Below are 21,705 nucleotides of genomic sequence, written 5' to 3'. Positions count from 1 at the left end.
GAACCCTACCATTAACAGTGTAAGAATGGCTGCTGTTTACATTTTCCCAGTAAAATTTGTATTTGTCTCCGCCCACTTATGACCCGGCGTTGCCCGCTTATGTATTTGGCTGGTGTTGGCTGCACCCACTTTCCTAACCCTAACATACAATTAATCAATTACTCAATTACCAAGTTTGTGAGCTTTGCGGTGTTTGGCAACAATAATTTGCATTGGAATGAAACAAATCTGATTGGCTATTTGTGGCTCCACCCCCTTTCTGAAATTGAACCCCAGTCACCCAATGATCAACTATACCAGGTTTGAGGCTTGTGCCATTAACAGTGCAAGAATGGCAGAAATTTAAATATTCCCCTTGAAAATCATTAGGTGAATTTTGATTGGCTTTTATAGGCTCCAACCACTTTTCTGAATAATAACCCTAGTCACCCAACGACCAACTGTGCAAAGTTTGAGAACTCTACCATTAACAGTGTAAGAAAAACAAAAGTTTGCTTTCTTAAAACAGAAAGAATTTGCGATAATTCAGGATGGAGTGAGCTTGAGATGTCTTCCAGTGCACCACTGCTGAAAATATGCTAATTAACCATTGTTACCCTTAAAAGCAAAACACACCTCCAGAACCGCTGGAATGCAATGATGTGTCAGCTTGTTAAATTGTACAGAGCCATAATAATCCAACACGCATACAGACTGTTTTGGATTGTTTGATCCTCATCAGTGCATGGCATGGATTAAATTGGCTCTATACAGTAGGGCTTGTAACACCGAGAGGTACAGACTAACCAGCAGGCTCATGGTGACCCAGAACTCATTGGAGTGTGTAAGGGACTACAATGGTCCTAAAAGCCCCCTTACTAAGATGTTAAGAAAAACAAACGTTTGCTTTCTTAAAAAGGAAAGAATTTGCGATAATTCAGGTTGGAGTGAGCTTGAGATGTCTCCCAGAGCATCACTGCTGAATATATGCAAATTAACCATTCTACCCTTAGAAGCTAAACACACCTCCAGTGTAACAGTGTATGGCTGCAGTTTACATTTTCCAGTGAAATTTGTATTTGTCTCTTTTTGGTTATGGGAATAAAAAGTATCCTATACTTTATTCCAGGTAATGTACTATGTGTGTGCCAAATTTCATTCAAATCCGTTCAGCCATTTTTGCGTGATCGAGTAACAAACATCCAAACATCCAAACATCTGAACTTTCCCATTTATTATATTAGTAGGATATTGTAATATTCTAGCTTTTATTTTTATCATTTTATTTTCGTCTTCATTTTTATTATAATTTTCACTAACATTTTTATTTTTATTATCATTTTTATACATTTTTGATTCATATTTAACACTAGCTGGTTGCCCGGGTATGTAAATGGCTAGTGTTAGCTCTGCCCACTTTTTCTAATCCTAACACACAATTACTCAAGGATGACCTAGTTTGTGAGCTTTGCGGTCTTTGGCATCAATAATTGACATTGAAATGAAATAAATCTAATTGGCTGTGGCTCCACCCCTTTGAAAATCAATAGGTGAATTTTGATTAGCTTTTGTAGGCTCCATCCACTTTTCTGAATATTAATCTCAGTCACCCAGTGACCAACTGTGCAAAGTTTGAGAACCCTGCCATTAACAGTGTAAGAATTGCTGCAGTTTACATTTTCTCAGTGAAATTTGTATTTGTCTCCGCCTACTGATGACCCAGCATTGCCCGATTATGTATTTGGCTGGTGTTGGCTGCGCCCACTTTTCCTAACCCTAACACACACTTACTCAATTACTCAATGACCAAGTTTGTGAGCTTTGCGGTCTATGGCATCAATAACCTGCATTAAAATGAAACAAATTAGATTGGCTGTTTGGGGCTCCACTCTCTTATATAAATTTAAACCCCAGTCACGCAATGATTAACTGTACCAGGTTTGAGGCTTGTGCCATTAACAGTGCAAGAATGTCAGCAGTTAAATATTTGCCTTGAAAATCAATAGGTGAATTGCGATTGGTTTTTGTAGGCTCCACCCACTTTTCTGAATATTAATCCCAGTCACCCAGTGACCAACTGTGCAAAGTTTTAGAACCCCACAATTAATAGTGTAAGAATGGCTGCAGTTTACATTTTCCCAGTGAAATTTGTGTTTGTCTCCGCCCACTAATGACTTGGCATTGCCCAGGTATGTATTTGACTGGTTTTGGCTCCGCCCACTTTGTCTAACCCTAACACAAAATTACTTAATGATCAAGTTTGTGAGCTTTGTGGTCTTTGGCATCAATAATTTGCATTGAAATAAAATAAATCTGATTGGCTGTGGCTCCACCCCTTTTCTGAATTTAAACCCCAATCACCCAATGGCCAACTGTACCAGATACAGGTGATTAACAGTGCAAGAGGCTTCTGCCATTAACAGTGCAAGAATGGCATCAATTAAATATTCCCCTTAAATAGGTGGATTTTGATTGGATTTTGTAGGCTCCACCCACTTTTCTGAATATTAATCTCAGTCACCCAGTGACCAACTGTGCAAAGTTTGAGAACCCTACCATTAATAGTGTAAGAATTGCTGCAGTTTACATTTTCTCAGTGAAATTTGTATTTGTCTCCGCCTACTGATGACCTGGCATTGCCCGATTATGTATTTGGCTGGTGTTGGCTGCGCCCACTTTTCCTAACCCTAATCCTAACACACAATTACTCAATGACCAAGTTTATGAGCTTTGCGGTCTTTGGCATCAATAACCTGCATTAAAATGAGACAAATCAGATTGGCTGTTTAGGGCTCCACCCCCTTATATAAATTTAAACCACAGTCACGCAATGATCAACTGTACCAGGTTTGAGTCTTGTGCCATTAACAGTGCAAGAATGGCAGCAATAAAATATTCCCCTGAAAAATCAATAGGTAATTTTTGATTGTTTTTTTAGGCTCCACCCACTTTTATGAATATTAATCCCAGTCACCCAGTAACCAACTGTGCAAAGTTTGAGAACCCTACCATTAACAGTGTAAGAATGGCTGCTGTTTACATTTTCCCAGTAAAATTTGTATTTGTCTCCGCCCACTTATGACCCGGCGTTGCCCGCTTATGTATTTGGCTGGTGTTGGCTGTGCTCACTTTCCTAACCCTAACACACAATTAATCAATTACTCAATTACCAAGTTTGTGAGCTTTGCGGTGTTTGGCAACAATAATTTGCATTGGAATGAAACAAATCTGATTGTCTATTTGTGGCTCCACCCCCTTTCTGAAATTGAACCCCAGTCACCCAATGATCAACTGTACCAGGTTTGAGGCTTGTGCCATTAACAGTGCAAGGATGACAGAAATATTCCCCTTGAAAATCGACCAACTGTGCAAAGTTTGAGAACCCTACCATTAACAGTGTAAGAAAAACAAAAGTTTGCTTTCTTAAAACAGAAAGAATTTGCGATAATTCAGGTTGGAGTGAGCTTGAGATGTCTTCCAGTGCAACACTGCTGAAAATATGCTAATTAACCATTGTTACCCTTAAAAGCAAAACACACCTCCAGAACCGCTGGAATGCAATGATGTGTCAGCTTGTTAAATTGTACAGAGCCATAATAATCCAACACGCATACAGACTGTTTTGGATTGTTTGATCCTCATCAGTGCATGGCATGGATTAATTTGGCTCTATACAGTAGGGCTTGTAACACCGAGAGGTACAGACTAACCAGCAGGCTCATGGTGACCCAGAACTCATTGGAGTGTGTAAGGGACTACAATGGTCCTAAAAGCCCCCTTACTAAGATGTTAAGAAAAACAAACGTTTGCTTTCTTAAAAAGGAAAGAATTTGTGATAATTCAGGTTGGAGTGAGCTTGAGATGTCTCCCAGTGCATCACTACTGAATATATGCAAATTAACCATTGTACCCTTAGAAGCTAAACACACCTCCAGTGTAACAGTGTATGGCTGCAGTTTACATTTTCCAGTGAAATTTGTATTTGTCTCTTTTTGGTTATGGGAATAAAAAGTATCCTATACTTTATTCCAGGTAATGTACTATGTGTGTGCCAAATTTCATTCAAATCCGTTCAGCCGTTTTTGCGTGATCGAGTAACAAACATCCAAACATCCGAACTTTCCCATTTATTATATTAGTAGGATATTCACTTCTTTTTATGTATAGATATGTTCCTTTTTTAATGTAAAGTGGAGGACCTATTTATTTACAACACAGGTGTCGAACTCCAGGCCTGTAGGGCCAGATCCATGCCAGTGTTTAGGATGGACTGAGAAAGAGAGGAATGTGTTCTACCTGATGGACCGCACCTTTCCTGATTCAGTCCCATCAATTCATTTGAGCTGTGTCAAAAATGTGTGAGGACCTCGGCCCTCATAGGACCGGTTTGACATCCCTGATTTACAGTATATATTGTATGCTATTTGTAAGTGAAGGTTGAAGTGAAGTTAAGAGGGCCTGAGGTGGGCCGCAATGGCCCACTTTCACTTTCGTGATCTCTGGGTCATGACGCTGGAAAGAGAGATTCATTCTCACACCAGCATGCAGGGAGGCGGGGGAGTGGCAGGAGTGGCAGCTAAGGAGAGAGACCTGCCCAATGGCAGCTCAGGAAACCCTGTAGGAATGCCCCTGGCGGGCGTTTTGAACAGGGAATCCCTCTTCCCTGTGTTTACCTCAGAGATGGCGGGGGGGGGGGTCTATAGCGTAGTGGTGGGGGGCAGAGAGTGGTGGTTGAGGGTCACAGAGGCATGTCATGAGGCAGAGAACATGCCTCTATCTCCCATCAGCCCCCCCCCCCCCCCCCCCAGAACCACCTCGGGTTCTCTTGAAGTTTGAAGTGCAACTATTTTATGTGAAAGGGCTGCCTTCTTCTTTTCTGCCACAAGATGGCAGCACTATCATCCCCTTAGTTGCAGTAATAGAGGTTACATACAGTACAAACTCAGTATAAATTAGCAGATTGCAGAGCTGAACTGAATGCAGTGTAGTGAATCAGGCCCAACATGCCACGTGTAGCATTAATCCTAGCGGATTGCAGAGCTGAACTGAATGCAGTGTAGTGCATCAGTCCTTACATCCCACGTGTAGCATTAATCCTAGCAGATTATAGAGCTGAACTGAATGCAGTGCAGAGCATCAGGCCCAACATGCCACGTGTAGCATTAATCCTAGCGGATTGCAGAGCTGAACTGAATGCAGTGTAGTGAATCAGGCCCAACATGTCACGTGTAGCATTAATCCTAGCGGATTGCAGAGCTGAACTGAATGCAGTGTAGTGAATCAGGCCCAACATGTCACGTGTAGCATTAATCCTAGCGGTTTGCAGAGCTGAACTGAATGCAGTGTAGAGCATCAGGCCCAACATGCCACGTGTAGCATTAATCCTAGCAGATTGCAGAGCTGAACTGAATGCAGTGTAGAGCATCAGGCCCAACATGCCACGTGTAGCATTAATCCTAGCAGATTGCAGAGCTGAACTGAATGCAGTGTAGAGCATCAGGCCCAACATGCCACGTGTAGCATTAATCCTAGCAGATTGCAAAGCTGAACTGAATGCAGTGTAGAGCATCAGGCCCAACATGCCACGTGTAGCATTAATCCTAGCAGATTATAGAGCTGAACTGAATGCAATGTAGAGCATCAGGCCCAACATGCCACGTGTAGCATTAATCCTAGCAGATTATAGAGCTGAACTGAATGCAATGTAGAGCATCAGACACAACATGCCATGTAGCATTAATCCTAGTGTATTATAGAGCTAAACTGAATGCAGTAGAGCATTCAGCCCAACATGTCACGTGTAGCATTAATCCTAGCGGATTGCAGAGCTGAACTGAATGCAGGGTAGACCTACGGTGAGTCGGTGACCAGACGTTCCTCTTTACCCGGGACACGTCCCGCCTTCGGGATCCACCATCTCAGGATACCTTGCATCCCGGGAAATGTCCCGCTTTAAGCAGCGGGACGTCCCAGCCTCGGGACTCTGGCCACCGTAGTTGCAACTGGCAGCGGTGTCTATTAGACGCCGCGCCAGTTCACAGCCCGCAGCCCCGCTCCAGCCTACATAGTCTTCGGCAGGCAGAGCTGGGCTATGGGAAGATGGCGTCCGAAGCCCTGTACTGGAGACTATTTGTGTCTCCAGTACAGGGCTTTGGGTGCCATCTTCCCGTAGCCCTGCTATTCCATCAACGCGGGAGACTGCAGGAGGAAGATCTCGGAGGAGCTGCACACCAGAGGCCGGCCGCGTGAGGGGACTTCTGTCAGGTGAGTAAATTCTTTTTTTTGCAGTTGTTATGCTGCCCAAATGTTGTCCACATTGTGTTATTTACTGCTAAAATGTTGCCCACATTGCGTTTATTTACTGCTAAAATGTTGCCCACATTGCGTTTATTTACTGCTAAAATGCTGCCCACATTGCGTTTATTTACTGCTAAAATGCTGCCCACATTGTGTAGGGTTGAGCCGAAATTTTCGAAACTTCGCGTTACTATAATTACGCATGCAAAATTTGCTATTACGATGCGAAATTATGGTAGCGTAATTGCCATTAAAATCGTAATTGAAAATACCGTAAGCGTAATTTTCAACGCGTAATTTCGCGTTTCGTTCATAACGTAATTTCGTGTTAAACCATAATGTAATTTCGTCCACAGGCAGTAGAAAGAAATGATATGGAGCACCAACTCTTGCTATTCAGGTTTATTGCGTATACATAGGCTTACAGGTATACCAGTAGGTTAGGGTGGAGGTACCGGCCTGACAGCCGTTTCGCGGCAACTGCCGCTTTCTCAAAGGCACAAAACACATCCATTTTGTGCCTTTGAGAAAGCGGCAGTTGCCGCGAAACGGCTGTCAGGCCGGTACCTCCACCCTAACCTACTGGTATACCTGTAAGCCTATGTATACGCAATAAACCTGAATAGCAAGAGTTGGTGCTCCATATCGTTTCTTTCTACTGCCTGTGGACGTTACCTCTGGACTGTGAGCACAACCACTAACAGGAGCGATTACATAGAGTCAGCTGTCAGCCAGCAACTGGTGCTAATCATTCATATCCTCTATCTTGATAATGTAATTTCGCGTTAAACCATACCGTAATTTCGCATTTCTTCGTAATTTTGCGAATTTCGTAATTACTTGTTAGCTATAAAAAATTACTTGTTCGCATTAGCCAATCAGAAGCGAATCAGCGGTACTCAGACGAACGCTAACAAATTTTCGCATATAAACGCTTTTTCGCGTTAAATAATGTAAAAACTAAGCATGCGCAGTTCAAGGGTGTAAACTATGCTTACAAACGTTTGCATGCAAGGCAAACGTAATTTCGCGATACCCACCGTAACGTGAAAACGACGCGAAAATTAACGCTTACAGTAATATGAACTATCGCGAAAATTACGTTATGTAACTACGCTTACAAACGGTTGCATGCAAGGCAAACGTAATTTCACGATACCCATTGTAATGCGAAAATTACGCGAAAATTACGCTTACGCGGAATTTCGCGAAATCCTTCATTACGATTATGTACTTACGGCCATAATCGTAATTACACTACTTACGCGAAATTTCGCGAAATCGTAATTAAGTCATTACGCTCATCTCTAACATTGTGTTATTTACTGCTAAAATGTTGCCCACATTGTGTTATTTACTGCTAAAATGTTGCCCACATTGCGTTTATTTACTGCTAAAATGTTGCCCACATTGCGTTTATTTACTGCTAAAATGCTGCCCACATTGCGTTTATTTACTGCTAAAATGCTGCCCACATTGTGTTTATTTACTACTAAAATGTTGCCCACATTGCATTTATTTACTGCTAAAATGTTGCACATATTGCGTTTATTTACGGCTAAAATGTTGCCCACATTGCTTTTATTTACTGCTAAAATGTTGCCCACATTGCGTTTATTTACTGCTAAAATATTGCACACATTGCATTTATTTACTTCTAAAATGTTGCCCACATTGCATTTATTTACTGCTAAAATATTGCACACATTGCATTTATTTACTTCTAAAATGTTGCCCGCATTGCATTTATTTCCTGCTGAAATATTGCCCACATTGCGTTTATTTTCTGGTGTCTGGGAAAACTGTTGCCGCATTCGGCCCCCCCAGCCGTTTTTGGCCACGGCGGTAACCCCCCCCCCCCCCCCCACGACCCAGGTTGAACCCAGAAAAATAGAGCATCAGATCCAACATGTCACGTGCAGCATTAATCCTAGCGGATTGCAGAGCTGAACTGAATGCAGCGCAGAGCATCAGATCCAACATGCCATGTGTAGCATTAATCCTAGCAGATTGCAGAGCTGAACTGAATGCAGTGCAGAGCATCAGGCCCAACATGTCACGTGTAGCATTAATCCTAGCAGACTGCAGAGCTGAACTGAATGCAGTGCAGAGCATCAGGCCCAACGTGCCATGTGTAGCATTAATCCTAGCAGACTGCAGAGCTGAACTGAATGCAGTGTAGTGAATCAGGCCCAACATGCCACGTGTAGCATTAATCCTAGCGGACAGCAGAGCTGAACTCAATGCAGTGTAGAGCATCAGGCCCAACATGCCACATGTAGCATTAATCCTAGCGGATTACAGAACTGAATTGAGTGGATTTGCTTATTTATGTTGATGCCCAGAGAAGGTGGATTAGCTGTACATATAAACATCTGGCTATTTCCTCCTCACATCTTAGCTGTACTAAAGACGTTACTTGGAGCAACAAATGGTTTTTGAGTGCAAAAAATGTGTCCAGCTAAAACTATTTTGATTATCTCATTATTTTTTTAAAACAGACCTGAACTCAGAACTTCCTCTCTGCTATAAAAGATAAGCAACAGCATAATAACGTTTACAGAAAAACATTTATTTGTTACAGTTTATAGAACTCCTGCAATGAATCTGCATTGTGTCTACTTCCTGCTTTCATGGAAGCAGACAAATCCTGTTTTTACAAAAAGCCGTGTCTGCCAAGGACTTCTGAATTTCTGTGCCGACACAGCTGAGAGATCAAATTACACTTGTGATTACTTGAAGATCAGGGGTAATTGGACTCTTCTCTCTAAATACATACAGTGTGCATTTCTCTATGTTTTCCTTGTGTCCTGTGCAAGAGTTCAGGTCCACGTTCATTTGAAATCCGAGCCACTGACTGACAAATTAGAACCAGAACATGAAGGAGGAGGCAATGTAATAATTCTGATTGGGCAGGCGATTAGGTGCTGGCTGATGCCTCTCAGAGGAGAGGACTTCTTTATTGCTATTTGACAATTTTTCTTTCCTTGTTTTTGTTGTCTTGTGCCTGGACTGCTGGAGTCCCAGAATGCCGAGGGGGAAAGCAGTTACCATTTCAGTTTGAACAAGAGGAGGAGGAGGAGCTTGTAGATGAGCCAATCCTTTGCTGGTACTAGATGTAACTTTGCAGAGCTGCACCTAGTACGATATACAGAAGAATCCCCAGCACCATGGCTATTCCGTTCATCCATGTCACCGTATAGGAGTACTTTGCTGCCGAAATATGGTCCCCTCTCTGCTTACTGTCTCTCACCTGGAGGGGGAGGAAACATTTTAAAAAAATGGAATATAACCCAAAAAATCACTTTCAATATTTATGATTTCATTTTTAGCAGATTTAATCATGCGGCCGAACATTCACACCATTCCTGCCAGCTCCCCTCTGCCCCAATCGCACCGCCAAAAACAGGCCTTCAGGTAACACGGCGTTAGTACACGGTGTTCCCTGTCTGGTCAACAGCCTAGCATGAAGTGACGCTTGCGGTCACTTCCTGCCAGGGCCAGTTCTAGACTGCCTGAGGCAAACTTGTTGTGTGGATGCCTCCTGCCCCAATTTGGAATGATCGCACAGCACCTGACAATTTACTCTGCTTCATTTAATGTTCTCACATGACATGCTGCAGCCCAACACAATAGCACACTGGCTGGCTGTGGGTCTGTGACAAATAAACTGCTCACCCAGCAGTGCCACCTCCTCTCTTCTGCTGTGCAAGTCAAATGAAACACTGCTGCTCTCCTGTCTCCCCCCTCCTCACTGTCAGATGCCTCACACAGCACAACAAGCTGCTTTTTCCCAATGATAACCTCCTGCCTCCTCCCTCCTCACTCACTGTCAGACTCCTCACACAGCACAACAAGCTGCTTTTTCCCAATGATAACCTCCTGCCTCCTCACTCACTGTCAGACTCCTCACACAGCACAAGTAGCTGCTTTTCCCCAATGATGACCTCCTGCCTCCCCCTCCTCACTCACTGTCAGACTCCTCACACAGCACAAGTAGCTGCTTTTCCCCAATGATAACCTTCTGCCTCCTCCCTCCTCACTCACTGTCAGACTCCTCACACAGCACAACAAGCTGCTTTTCCCCAATGATGACCTCTTCACCTCGCTCTCCTCTCACTTCTCCTCCTACTATGACTGCATGCTGTTAATGTAAACACAGTACAAACATGCCCCCCCGTAATCTCTGCGTTTGATGCAACTGTTTCACCCTGCTTCATGAGAGAACCGGCCCTGCTTCCTGCTTTGTGTATGCGAAAGCATATTGTAAAAATACGCTTCCGCACATGCGCTCTGCGACATCGCGACGGCGTCGCCATGGACTAACATGATTTCTGGTAACGTGGTTCTAGGCTAGTGTTAGATTAGGCACTTCCGGCACAGCGTACCGCAATGTGGGAAGTATGAACTTCCCTACAGGGATACATTAGGCTGGGGTAGCAGTGCGTCAATTGGACGCACCGCACTGCTCCAGTATGAAAGGCATCTTACGGTGCCCATTAACGGTACAATATTTTCCTCAGATGCATTTTTTCAATCAGGTTTTTACAATAGAATTGTAAAGAAAAACATGCACTATGTGGACAAAATGCAAAACGATTCTACAATCGACTGGAATAGAACTTTAGTCAATCTGATTGCAGGATTTTGCAATTGTATCTAAGAAGAGAAAGTCTGGTTTATGCAAAAAATCGATAATTACCTTCTGATTACTTTCAGAATTGCAAATCTAATCGAATGATATACGATATCGTCATTTTAAAATAAAATATGCAACTGTTAATACAGTAGAAGCCACCCATTTTATTTGACCTTTTGTCCCAGTTATTACAACATTTAAAGTATGCCCCTAGAACAATGTATGGTGACATATATTGTATTTGGAAATATAGGTGTATTTTTTAAATTTTGTATTTTTTTTTTAATTTCCCGTATTTGCAAAAACGTTAATATACCCTAATGGCATACATATTATAACCATTTTAGCCTGTCACATCCAAAAGGCTGCTGCTGCACGCTCCCGCACTGCCGCCCATTAGCCTGGAGATCAATGAATGAGAACATAGTTCCCTTTCATTGATCTAAGTCCCCAGTAGAAAGACTGAAAGAATGAAGAAAAACAAGTTTCCCATCCTCCTTATACTTCCTGGAAACAAGAGTGCTCACTTCCAGGACTAGGGGAAAAAAATTGACTGTGGCCATCTTGTGGCCAAATAGTAAAACTACATCTACATACTTTTTTTTATTAAATAAACACACATTATTACATTTAAAATTAACTGTTTACCTCATACACTGCCAGGCAGCTCTATGGGGTGGATAGGAATCCCCTTTGACGTCACGACGTGGCGACGGGGGAAGCCCTCCAGGAGATCCCGTTCTTTGAACGGGATCTCCTGATCGCCGATCGCCGGAGGCGATCGGAGGGGCTGGGGGGATGCTGCTGAGCAGCGGCTATCATGTAGCGAGACTTCGTCTCGCTAGTCGCTACATGAAAAAAAAAAAAAATTAAAAAAAAAGATTTGCTGCCCCCTGGCGATTTTTTAGCAAACCGCCAGGAGCGTTAAAGTGTACTGCAGCAATATATAATTTTACCAAAATAAAAAAAAATGTTCTTGTTTGCGCATATGTTTCCGAATGCCACATTCCTAATTTAGCGTAATATGCAATATTGGCTTGAAGATTTAGACACATCAATTCAATTTCGAAATCGTAATTACATGTGATCATAATTGTGAAATTTTACATAGAATTTTGCATAAACAAAATCAAACCATTACGATCACTATTTTTTTGATAGATTTTTTGGCAACGCAGCTTAGAAGCAGCCCAGTTTATTTTAACCCATTCCCTGCCAGCCGATTTGTCCTGAACGTGAATTTTGCACTCATTGGGTTTGCTTAGGATTTTTGACAAAAAAAAAAAAACCTACATGAAATAGGACATATTATATATCGTTTTTTCCACAATGACTTGGACTTGAACACTGAAGCAAAGTTTTATACTTTTTTCGGGAGATATAGCACAATTTGTAAGTGAAATATGTAAAAAAAAAAAAAGAAAGTGAAATAAAAAAATATATTTTTCTGTTTTTTTTTTTCAAAGAACAATTACATTTACCGACAAAAAAAATGTTTCTGTTTGTAAAAGCCCAGATTCTGCTGAATACAACCATACCAGATATGTTTTGGTATCCCACTTTTCTTTTCTGGAATAGGTGCCGCCAATACATGTAGCCAGATATAGTTGCAGCCAGTATAGGTAGCCAGGAATAGATGCCCCCAGTACAGGTAGCTAGATATAGTTGCAGCCAGTATAGGTAGCCCAGTATAGGTACCACCAATACAGGTAATCAGTTATAGGTGCAACCAGTATAGGTAGCCAGGTATAGGTGCTGCCAATACAGGTACCAAGATATAGGTGCAGCCAGCATAGATGCAAAGGAATAGGTGCCCCAGTATAGGTAGCAGTTATAGATGCAGCAGGTATAGGTACCCACAGTACAGGTAACAGGTATAGTTGCCACTGCTGGGAGGGGGGCTGTCATCATCCACCCTCCCTCCACATGGCCCCCCCCCCCTCCTGTAGCGCCCTGCAGAGCTGGAGTGCAGTGGTGCGGTGTGTAATTACTCACCCGATCACTCACTCCATGCGGTGTCCCCTCAGACAGCCGTATTTTCTCCGGCCACCCACTCTCTGTATGACACGTATGTAATCCGGCTGGGGACACATGGCATGGAGTTGTTGGCAGTTAAAGCCCTTTCCTGCCAAAACGTACCTAGTACGTGCTTGGCAGTTAAAGGGTTAAAGGAAACCGGAAGTGAGAAGTATACGAAGGCTGCCACATTTATTTCCTTTTAAAGTGAACCCGAGGTGATATGGAAGCTGCCATATTTATTTTCTGCTAAACAATGCCAGCCCTGTTGATGTGCTTGGCTGCAGTAGTGTCTGGATCACACCAGACACAAGCATGCAGCTAATCTTGTCACATCTGACAATAATGTCAGAACCACCTGACCTGATCTGCTGCATGCTTGTTTATGGTCTATGGCTAAAAGTATTAGAGGCAGGAGATCAGCAGGACAACCAGGCAACTGGTACTGCTTAAAGCTGGTTTCACAGTGGGACGTTACAGGCGCACTTTAGAGCAGCCTGTAACGCACCCCGCCGCACAGCAATGAAAAATCAATGGGCTGTTCACAGTGCCCACGTTGCGTTACAGTGTAACGCTGCGCCATAATATAACGTACTGCATGCAGTACTTTGTAAGCGGCAGAGCCGCGTTAGACTGTTTGCACATGCTCAGTAACGTTAGGGAGGAGCGGAGAGCGGCCAGGCACATGACTAATTAATATTCACTGCACACAGTGACGTGCAGTGTTTACTTCCTGGAGCGGCCGCTCTGTGCGGCGATTGGCCGGCGGGACCACGTGATGCCGCATGCGTCCAAGAGTGCGCATCACGGCATCACGGACGCCAGAGTGAGCTGCACAACGCGGCTCACTCTGACGTCCAAAGCAGAGAGCACCAGGCATTGTGTTAGGGGCACGTTATGCGAACATAACGTCCCCTAAAACGCAACGTCCTGGTGTGAAACCAGCCTAAAGGAAACCCAAGGCTGCCATATTTATTTCCTTTTAAGCAATACCAGTTGCCTGGCAGTCCTGCTGATCCTGTGTCTCTAATACTTTTAGCCATAGCCCCTGAACAAGCATGCAACAGATCAGGTACTCTGAGTCAGCTGACTTAAGTTTTACTGGATTAGTCATATGCTTGTTCCAGAGTTTTGACTCAGACACTACGTATGCCAGAAGATCAACGGCACTGCCATGTAACTGGCATTGTTTACAGGGAAATAAATATGATAGCCTCCATGTAACGATTGTGGAACTTTCTCCGTGATCAGCGCACAACGCGTGCGCTGACACGGCGGAAATCCTCCACAAGCGTGTAATTGCAGGCACCCAGCAAAAGGTGCTACGCACCTGTAGAGGGAAATTCCTGTCGGCAGATGGCGCTGGGGAGTGCAGAGGAACCAATCCTCTGTACCTCCACAAATGCCAGACAGGAATTGTACGAAGCGCAGAACGCAATCGCAAGAGAGGCGATTGCGAATGAGAACGAGCAAAGGGACAGGTTGTATGTGTGCGCCAATCCAGTCGCCACCCCGCGACCGCGCACACACAACAGCAGATATGAAATAGGAACGCGATCGCGAGAGGTGCGATCGCCAGACGTGACACAAGGCAGATCAGGACAGAATACGAGGGTAGCAAAGGCACAGCAAATAATACAATGAGAAGATGCGGAAAACAACAAACGCTAGCTAACCGCGAACACCGCACTCATTCGCAACAGTGCACGCGGTTATGCGCAGTCTCCACATGATAAGCACAATAGAGACAAGCACGCCTAACTAACCTTCGACAGACAAACATGAAACAGAGGACGCGAACGCTTGCTTAACGGTTACCTCACCGAGCCTCCAGCAAGCGGTCGTAGCAGATAAGACAGACACACGAAAACAGGGACAAGCGAGTGATAGGATCCACAGCACTAGCGAAAAGTGGCTAGTGCGATCCAGGTACAGAGTAGCAGAACAGAAGGATCCCCAGCGCTAGCGAAAAGTAGCTAGCGCGATCCCAGGAGACAGAACAGAAGGATCCCCAGCGCTAGCGAAAAGTAGCTAGCGCGATCCCAGGAGACAGAACAGAAGGATCCCCAGCGCTAGCAAAAAGTAGCTAGTGTGATCCCAGGAGACAGAACAGAAGAGATAGCTGGTAGCAACCGCTGCACCAGCTATACTCCAAGAACAGAGATTAGAACCATTTCCTGTCAATCACCATAGGGACAGGACAATGGCAACAGGCAAGACAAGACAGAACAGGCAATACAGATAATACAATCCTAACTGCACTAGGGAAATCTGCCTAGCGCAGATTCAGGAATTACTCTAAGCTGATGTTCAAACAGAGAGCAAGGCTGACACCCCACCAGGAGTGTTACATAGGACGAAATCCTTATGAACAGCGAAGCATTGTGGGAAAGACATAGTACTTATAGTACACGCCTCCAATGAATGTGGCCAGGCAATTTGCATGATAACGTATGCAAATTCCTCTGCAAGCACAAGCTGCAAAACTGACAGAAGCTCTTCTTTCCAGAGTCCTGCAGCATGCAAACCTACACAATGGTCAAAAGGCTGGCTGCCTGCACAGGCAGCTGAGCAAATCATCACACTCCATATGTCTTTCACTTCAGTCATTCTTTAAAGCCTTAGTTCAAGTAAGGCAAATTGCAATTAGTACAAAGTGTACGCAGCTTGAAATTAGGCCAATTGAAAGCACTTCCTGCTGAATTTGCTTGTTCCGATCTCAAGCCCATACAATTTGCATTTAATTTGCATGCAAGCCAAAAATTATTAGCATCTCACTGACTATTTCTACTATCCAGTGCTGAATCACGGAGTAACAAAGGGATTGAATCCTTGTAAGCTAATACTAAAACAAAAACAGGATAACATTTACTACTCAACCTCTTCATGCCTTTTGCCAATTGAGATGGTTTTTAGTCATTTTACCTTCATAGAGTAGATCAGGGCAAAGATCCCCAGTGGAGGGAAGAAAAAGACATTTATGAAAGAGAAGAGAAAGCAGGTTCCCAAGTGAAACTTTGTTTCCCTGTTTGAGTTTGTTGTTTGTCTTTCCCACCGATTTTCGTAGGACGGCACTATATCTGTCCGATGTTGCGTATCTGGGCTATCACCGATTGCTGCAAAGTCTTGTGCTACAGAGATGACGATCTCTTGATGAACAGGAGCAAAATTACTCCAGTATGGGTCAAAGTAACCTGGAGGAACTTCGTCTGATGGTAGTCCTGGTAGTGGCGAGCTATAGGATGGACGAGTGGATGGTGGGTTTCTTGATATGGAAGGCAAGGTATCGGTATAAGCTGGAAAGCCACTCAAAGAGGAAGTTGGAAATGATAGTTGAGGAGGAAACAGGGACTCATACGGTGGAGGCTTGGACCAATGTAATGACAAGTCTTTTTCTGATCTTGTGGTTTCTGACATTCTTTTATAGTTGCCACCCAATCTTGAAGAGAAGAGATAGTTCTCGTCTCGTTGTTTTGTCCAAGCTTGATATCTCAGCCTTCTAGAAGACCCTTCACTTCACATTGAGGTTCCTTCTCTCTAGAAGTCACACTCTCTTATGAAGGCTTCATAAATTCAGTCTGACTTACCTCAGAGGATGTTTTGTTATCTATGCAAGAATCAGAGATAAACCCACAGAACCAAATGTAGAAGGAGAAAGAGCTTTGTGTGCCTTATGCCAATTCGTCCACATACTTGGCACGTTAGATCTTGCTGTATGCCATGCCACTTAAAGCCAACTAATTCTAACAAACAACACTAATGTGAATCAATAAGTTGTGTTGTGTCACCTTCATTACATCTCACCATGAGCCTGAATAACATACAAGGTCTCTGTTTCTTATAACAAACACTGTGTCCTTTCAGTTGAATTGATAGTTTGAGCCAAGTAGGAATAAAGAAAAAAAACACCTCATCCTAAACCTGTCACAACAAATGAACAGTAAACGTGTGACAGAGTTGTGTAATATAGGACAGACCTTGTTAAAGGGAATCTGAAGTGAAGATAAACTTATGATATAATGATTTGTATGTGTAGTACTGCTAAGAAATAGAACATTATTAGCACAGATTTGAGTCTCATATTGTTTCCAGTACATGAAGAGTCAAGAAACTTCAGTTGCAAAAGAGCTTCTGCAACTTTATAAAGTGGTGGACAGCACTGTGTTTTTAAAGTGAACCAGAGAGGAAGCACCCTCATGTATTTTACCATGTATATCAGTGGGAACATTAGAGAAAACACTTAACCTGCTCTCTGTTTCATTTTTAACTGTTCAGCCTGCTTGTTATCAGCCCTGATAAAATCCCTGACTGAGCACTCAGTCTGGCTTTGCTCAGGAATTATTATAGCTGAGTCTGTGTTCTCTGGTGTCTTTTCAAGCCCAAGCCTGCCCTCTTGTGGCTCTGTTCAGGAATCATTATAGCTGAGTCATTATAGAAAAGCCAGACTGAATGCTCAGTCTGGGATTTTATCAGGGCTGATTAGAAGCAAGCTGAACAGTTAAAAATGAAACAGAGAGCAGGGTAGGTGTTTTCTCTAATGTTCCCACTGATAGACATGGTAAAATACATGAGGGCGCTTCGTTTCTGGTTCACTTTAAGCACGGTATCTCAACTGTCTCATTGTTTCTTCTTTGTCTATGGTTTTTCTGCAGAGAAAAGTTCAAAGGGTCAATTAGTCTGCTCTGTGTAATCATTTAACCACTTAAGGACCACATCCTTACACCCCCCTAGTGACCAGGTTGTTTTTTTACAAATTAATGTTCTGCAGCTTTAATAGCTTGCTGCAGAGCCATACAACTGAGCACACAAATAACACCCACACCCTCCTTCTGCCCACCAACAGAGCTTTCTGTTGGTGGGCAGCTTTCTGTTGGTGTCTGGCCCTGATGGCTCCTGTCCCTCGCAGTACAGCCCAATAGCCTAGCCGGCCCCACTGGTGACAATGTCCCCTGCCCTGTCCTCCGCCTTCTCTGGGGGAGTCTGTCCCACTGTCCTCCTCTGGTGTCTGTATCCCTGTCCTCCGACCCTCTGTCCCCTCCTCGCTGTCCCCCATCACCGACCCCGAGTCCCCTGCGGTGTCCTCTGCCCTTCATACATACATAGTGAGGGCTGCGGGTTACCATTAATGATCTTCACGCTACGGAAGTAGCTGCACAGCTCCGGAAAAGCTCTACGAATCAGGCGGGAAGCGCTGCCCCAGACCGCCAATCACAGCGCCCACTGCTCCCTGCTTACTTTATAATAAGACCGGATGATCTTGAAGGCAGGACCGTGGGTCGGTCATTGAGGCCAATCACTGCACTCTGTGCTACTGAGGGAGTGCAATGCTTGGCCCCAATGATGGACCCGTGGTCCCGCCTTTGAGACCGTTGGGGTCCTATTATAAAGTAAGCTGGAAGCATTGGGCGCTGTGATTGGCTGGTCTGGGGCAGCGCCCCCCGCCTGATTTGTAGAGCTTTTCTGGAGCTGTGCAGCTTAATGATAAACCCCAGCCTTCACTATGTATGTATGAAGGGCAGATGACACCGCAGGGGACACGGGGTCGGTGATGCAGGACAACGAGGAGAGGATGGATGGTTAAAGGACAAGCACACAGACACCTGAGGGGGAGGAGGACAGTGGGACAGACCCCCAGAGGGGCCGGAGGACAGGGCAGGGGACATTGTCACCCGAGGGGCCGGAGGACAGGGGGACAGCGTCAGATGGCCTCGAAGAACAGGGGTACAGCTTCACCAGAGGGGCCGGTGGACAGGGGATAGCGGACCCTGGAGAAGACAAGGGGGCGGAGGACAGGTCAATGCAAAATTGTAGTATTCAGACTATAAGACCCCCCCCACACACACACACACACACACACACCCCACTTTTGAGGGTCAAAAAGTGTGTCTTATAGTCTGAAAAATATGGTATATAATATTCACTTGCAGGTACATCATGTGTTTATTTTAAATAATTTTACTTAGTTCAGGTTCTCTTTAACTTTTGCGTACAGAGCCTAAAATACTCATAACAGGTGAAAATAGCTGATTCTAGGTTTAGATTACCCAGTACAGCTCTTTATCAGAAAAAAAAACTGCTCATTGACCTCACCTCCATGCAGGTGTCTAATGTGTGAAGCCTTTGTACTTGTTGAGAATAGTAATCATTCATATCCCTTGTTTCTATTGTCATACCATTTGGAAGCAAGACAAACATTCCAGGGAGATGAACAGTCATTCTGGCAGCCAGTGAGGAACACAAATGCAGAAACACACACTTCCTGTTACCCATAGCTCCCAGCTGTCCCTCTTTTGGAGGGACAGTCCCTCTTTGGGAACCCGGTCCCTCTGTCCCTCTTTCTTCCACGTTTGTCCCTCTTTCAGGATTGATGTAAATATACTGTTTGTAAACTTTATTCTCATCCTTTACATTAATATATTTCTTATTTTCACGTTACTATGAAGGAAAATGCATCAGAGTCAGCCCATCAGCTGGCGGCCCCTACCCTATCTCCTAACCAGTAACCCTCTTATAACTTACAATAACCTCTAACACCAGTGCCATTGTTGCCTAACCCTAAGCCCACCGTGGTGGTGCCTAAACCTAACCACTCCACCCGCCCCCCCTTTAGGATTCTGCTATATTTGTTTGAAATCTTATCTGTTTTCTTATTAACAAGCCCAGAATTATACTTTTTTCACCCATTGCCCAAACTTTGTGTTGCTCCCCTTCCATGTGCAGCAGCCCCCTATAATTCCATGTACAGCCATGTTTACCATACATGTTCAGTTGTCCTTCTTTTATATATACAGCTTCGTTGGACAGCAGCTTTCCCTCTTCCATGTGTTTCTCCCCATTCATCGAAGGAGGTTATCTCGGCGTGCGGCGCTGAGTGCCAAGACTGGGCGCCCTATAGCAGCAATGTAATGCTGCGCGGGGTGCCTAGCGGTAATTCAGGGCTTCCGTGGTTGCCACACCCTGAATTACACCTCCCTCCAAGTTGCGACAACTCAGAGGGGGAATAGTATTTAACGCCGCCAGGGAGTTTTGCAGCATCCGGGAAAGCCGTCATTCGGCTCGCCCCACGCCGAATATGCTTCTTCCATATGCAGCAACCTTATCTTCATGTACTTGCAGTGCAGTGAACTTGCCTGTCTGGCCGGCGTGCTCCCTCCTGTGTCTTTCCAAGTCCATCCTATAGGCGCCTGTGAGTACAGGTCATGGAGAACAGACGCCTGCGGGGGATGGAATGACACAGTCGAGCAGGTGACCACTACCACTGTTAACTTGGTGGTAGACCTTGTGGGCCCATCAGCTGACTCTGGGGCCCCTACCCTATCTCTTATCACTAACCCTCTTATAACTATACCTGACAATAACCTCTAAACCCAGCGTCTTTGTGGTTGCTTAACCCTAAGCCCACCCTGGTGGTTCCTAAACCATGATTCTATCAGGCGCCGATATTATACACCCTTGCCACGCCCACCAATCAGGCGCCTCTGGCCACCGAAATTTACCTTCTTCATCACATACCGTGGCCATTATAAAACCCATATGAACCCCGGCATCCAAAGTAACACTCTGGCATTTGGCTATACGATGGCCGAGCACCAAACACCACAACTGAACCCCCCGGTGCCCAATGCAGTTCCCCTGGTGCCTAAGGCCCCTTTCACACTGGCGGGTTGTGTTGGCCTATTTTGCCGCAGGCCAACACTATGCCAATGAAAGTCTATGGGGCATTTCATACCTGATGCGATGCTCTCCGCCAGAAGTACTCGATTCAACATGAGAGCAACAGCTCGTTGTCGGGCAACATGCGTGGTGACGTGCGGCGAACCGGAAGTTCGTGGCAATGCAGGTTTTTTTTTCGCATTGCAGCATACATGCATGGAATCAATTTTTTTTATACACTTCCATGTTATTCACATTTCAGCCACAGTGAACGATAGACAGACTCACTTTCTGCTAGGCTTGGAGCCAGAAGGCTGTTTTTAGCGTTGCAGTGCGATCATTTTACCGCAACGCTGGTTAGCAGTGTGAAGCTGGCCTAAAGTAGCCGTGTCCCCCCAGCCCAAACTCCAGTGCCAAAACTTAGTCCACAGCTAACCCAAATGACACCGCTGACACTCGGTGGTGCCAACCCCACCCCCGCTGCAACTAAAAAGCCATCGGAGCTCAATTCCCTGCCACTGGCGAAGCTGCAGCCGAAAAGTGATACTGAAGTGGCAGGGCTGTGGAGTTGGAGTAATTTTGCATGCATGGAGTCGGTGTCGGTGGTTTCATAAAATTGAGGAGTCGGAGTCCTGGTAAGTATTAGACTAAAAAGTCGGAGTCGAGGAGTCAAAGCAATTTTGGGTGCCTGGAGTTGGAGTCAGTTGGTGGTTTCATAAACTGAGGAGTCGGAGTTGGATGATTTTTGTACTGACTCCACAGCCCTGTGAAGTGGTGCGCAGGTGCCCCAGTTCATCGCCGGAACTAGAGGCGGAGGACCCAAAGTGTGCCCCCCTTTCCGAACTGCTCCCGCCCCAGTATAGATAGCAAACGGTATTAGCTCCCTGCCCAGTGAAATAGCCACCTGTGACTCTATATGCCATACACTGCATGAGAGGGGCCCAGGAGAGAGAGGAAGCCCAGATGTTGGCCCCCCTTCCTGTGACCTTGAAGCTGTGCGCCCAGAGGCTGGAGCCTATCCAGCCTCTGCCTTGGCTTGGCTCTGCCCCAGTTAAGTCGAGTGCTGTTGCTCTTTTTTACCTATTTCGATTGGATCACCCTGACTGACTTGTCATTCTTGG

At 44.8% G+C, this 21,705-nt stretch overlaps 1 long non-coding RNA gene across 1 annotated transcript; it reads right to left on the bottom strand.

The window, feature by feature from the left end:
- Nucleotides 1–8,827: 8,827 nt before the first annotated feature.
- Nucleotides 8,828–16,508, bottom strand: LOC137523050 (uncharacterized). Its single transcript, XR_011022502.1, has 2 exons — nt 15,857–16,508; nt 8,828–9,529 (listed from the first exon to the last, which is right to left on the bottom strand). It is a non-coding gene; the product is annotated as an uncharacterized lncRNA (long non-coding RNA).
- Nucleotides 16,509–21,705: the final 5,197 nt, after the last annotated feature.

This window comes from Hyperolius riggenbachi, chromosome 6 (assembly GCF_040937935.1).
Source record: "Hyperolius riggenbachi isolate aHypRig1 chromosome 6, aHypRig1.pri, whole genome shotgun sequence".
Classification (NCBI taxonomy): Eukaryota; Metazoa; Chordata; class Amphibia; order Anura; family Hyperoliidae; genus Hyperolius; species Hyperolius riggenbachi.
Note: the sequence above shows the minus strand (reverse complement) of the source record. Positions and strands in the feature narration are given on the sequence as shown.